General features: G+C 41.8%; 1 protein-coding gene across 1 annotated transcript in view; it reads right to left on the reverse strand.

Moving 5' to 3' along the window:
• Positions 1-3,508, reverse strand: part of PPP2R3C (protein phosphatase 2, regulatory subunit B'', gamma) — a 34,642-nt gene that overhangs the window by 5,188 nt on the left and 25,946 nt on the right. The window lies entirely within an intron of this gene.

Consider the following 3,508-nt stretch of genomic DNA (forward strand, 5'->3'; position numbering starts at 1 on the left):
AAAAAAAAAAATCTACAGGCAACATTTAATAACATCTCTACTTGTATACCTCAACTACATAAATCTAAGTGCTAAATTCTAAAATTATAGTGATGTCAGATTTTCAAAAAAGTTTGTGATTATAGATATAGTACTGCTAGTACCCGAACAGGGATACTGTCTCCATTTATTTTTGGCAGGTTCTGGACTAGAAAGCAATACACAGGTGTGGTTTAAGAGCAGACAGATGAGAGTTTGTTTTCTTCTTCTTCCTTTTTTTTTTTTTTTTTTAGACAGAGTTTTGCTCTTGTTGCCCAGGCTAGAGTGCAGTGGTGTGATCTCTGCTCACTGCAACCTCCGCTTCCCGGGTTCAAGCGATTCTCCTGCCTCAGCCTCCTGAGTAGCTGGGACTACAGGCACCTGCCACCACACCCAGCTAATTTTTTGTATTTTTAGTAGAAACAGGGTTTCACTGTGTTGGCCAGGCTGGTCTCGAACTCCTGACCTCAGGTGATTCACCTGTCTCAGCCTCCCAAAGTGCTGGGATAACAGGCGTGAGCCACTGCACCCGGCTACTGCTGCTTTTTTGTACAGAAGAGGTCTTGCTATCTTGCCAGGGCTGGTCTTGAACTCCTAGGCACAAGTGATTTCTCACATCAGCCTCCCAAAGCGCTGGGGTTACAGGTGTGAGCCACCACACCCAGCCCAGATGGTAGTTTAAATGCCACTTTTAAATATGTAACCTAGCTAAATCTCAGTTGCCTTACACATAAAATGTGGACAATAATGTACCCTCCTTATGGGGTTATGAGATGACAATGAATGAATCCATGTAAAATGCTTAGCATACTACGTAACAGTCAAAACATCTGATATTATTTTGTAAAATTTGAAAGAGAGAAAGTGTACATGTGTGTCCTTAGAGTAGAGGAGTTCAAAAAACACCGTCAGCTACCATATGCTGTGATTGGATTCATAACTGGATTTTTTTTTTGGACACAAGGTCTGGCTATGTTGCCCAGACTAGAGTGCAGTGGTGCGATCTTGGCTCACTGCAACCTCTGCCTTCTGGGTTCAAGCGATTCTCCTGTCTCAGCCTCCCAAGTAGCTGGGAATACAGGTGCACACCACCATGCCCAGCTAATTTTTATATTTTTAGTAGAGACAGGATTTTGCTTTGTTACCCAAGCTAGTCTCAAACTCCTGACCTCAAGTGACCTGCCTGCCCCGGCCTCCCAAAGTGCTGGGATTACAGGCATGCACCACTGTGCCCAGCCCTAGTTCATTTTTTTATGAGAGATTTGCTGTGTTAAACTATAGTTTTCTTTCATTATTCATAAAACAAGAACATTATTCTTGTTTTTGAGACAGGGTCTCACTTTATCAACCAGGCTGAAGTGTAGTGGTCACTACAACCTAGATCTCCCAGGCTCAAGCAATCTTCCCACTACAGCCTCATAGGTAGCTGAGACTACAGGTGCATGTCATCACACTTGGCTAATTTTTAAAATTCTTTGTAGACATGGGGTATTCCCATATTACCCATGTTAGTCTCAAGCTCAAGCTCCTCCGCTCAAGCCATCATCTGGCCTTGGCCTTCCAAAGTGCTGGGATTAGAGGGATGAACTACTGCATCCTGCTTCAAACTTTTGAAACAGATAATACAGTGACTAAGTTATAAACTTCTATCTTCATTTCAGTGCAGTTATTTTGAAAAACAAATTTTTCATCTGGAATGAATAGAACAGCATACTTTTTTTCTTTTTTTTTTGAGACAGAGTTTCGCTCTTGTTGCCCAGGCTGGAGTGCTATGGTGTGATCTCGGCTCACCACAACCTCTGCGTCCCGGGTTCAAGCCATTCTCCTGCCTCAGCCTCCGCGTATCTGGGATTACAGGCATGCACCACCACACCTGGCTAATTTTATATTTTTAGTAGAGAAGGGGTTTTTCCATGTTGGTCAGGCTGGTCTCAAAACTCCCAACCTCAGGTGATCCACCCGCCTCGGCCTCCCAAAATGCTGGGATTACAGGCATGAGCCACCATGCCCACCCTCAGAACAGTATACTTAAACTGCTATTTTAAAATATTGTTTAAAATTTTTAATTCAGATTTCCAATAAGAAGCTGTCTTGAGATTGCCAGGCATTTTACAGTGAGCTGACACTGTTCTCATCCATAAAAAGGCAAAATGTAAAGGCTAGAAAGACATAAAGAGAACAGAAAGCCTTCCCTATAAAAACAGGATACTCATAGATTTTTTTTTAATGGTAAAAAGTAGTGAAGCAATTGGGAGATTCTCACTTAGATAAAAATTTTATATTCTTAGAAAAGTTCCTTTCTGCATAAATTGCAGTAAAGAGTTAAAGAATGCAGATTGTGATCTGACTTCAATCCACAGTTGTGGCCTCTGATTTTCTTTATTCACCAGGAATCATTATATTAATACTACAAGCTCCTCACTGTCTACTGTTTACAGCTGTGGGAGTTACAAAATAAACTTTCTGTGCCCTTTCCCCTCTTTTGTTATTAATAATGGTGTTATTTAGCAAACTGCTATTGAAGCTAAATGATAAAATGTAAGACCCCCATTCTCATGACAGTATGACTGTTTTTAAGCATAACTGCTTTGGGAAATTTATCACATTCTTTTTTTTTTTTTTTTGAGAGGAGTCTAGCTCTGGTCACTCAGGCTGGAGTGCAATGGCGCCATCTCGGCTCACTGCAAGCTACACCTCCTGGGTTGACACCATTCTCCCGCCTCAGCCTCCTGAGTACCTGGGACTACAGGTGCCTGCCACCACGGCCGGCTAATTTTTTTGTATTTTTAGTAGAGATGGGTTTCACTATGTTAGCCAGGATGGTCTCCATTTCCTGACCTCGTGATCTGCCCACCTCGGCCTCCGAAAGTGCTGGGATTACAGGCGTGAGCCCCCATGCCCAGCAGGACATTTATCAGATTCTTAACTCATGTTTTTAGCAGCAAAAATGGTGATTTTAAAATGCTGTTTAGAATTTTCCTTCTCAAGTATTTTGCATTGTCATAATAAAAAGACAAGTCCATGTTATCTTCAACTGCTCATATGGCCACTTCTAAAAACTAATACAACCTGATTCTCAGAATTAAATCATGGCATATGTGTTACTACATCTGACCTGGTAATTTGATGACAGAACTATCTAAATGAAAATAGCCATAATAATTTACTAATGTTTCAGCTTTTTTTTAAGAGACATGGTCTCACTCTATTGGCCAGACTGGAGTGCAGTGGCCTCATCATAGCTCACTGCAGCCTCAAACTCCTCAGGTCAAGCAATCCTCCTGCCTCAGCCTCCCAAGTAGCTATACTACAGGCACATTCCACCCATGTCCATGTAATTTTTTTATTTTTTTTGTAGAGACAGTCTCGCTATATCGCTCAGGCTAATCTTGAATGACTGGCCTTAAGTGGTTCTCTGGCCTTGGCCTCCCAAAGAGCTAGGATTGTAGTCATAAGCTACCAAGCCTGGCCTCAGCCTTTTTTTTTTTTT

Source organism: Colobus angolensis, unplaced genomic scaffold (genome assembly GCF_000951035.1).
Source record: "Colobus angolensis palliatus isolate OR3802 unplaced genomic scaffold, Cang.pa_1.0 Scaffold119, whole genome shotgun sequence".
Classification (NCBI taxonomy): Eukaryota; Metazoa; Chordata; class Mammalia; order Primates; family Cercopithecidae; genus Colobus; species Colobus angolensis.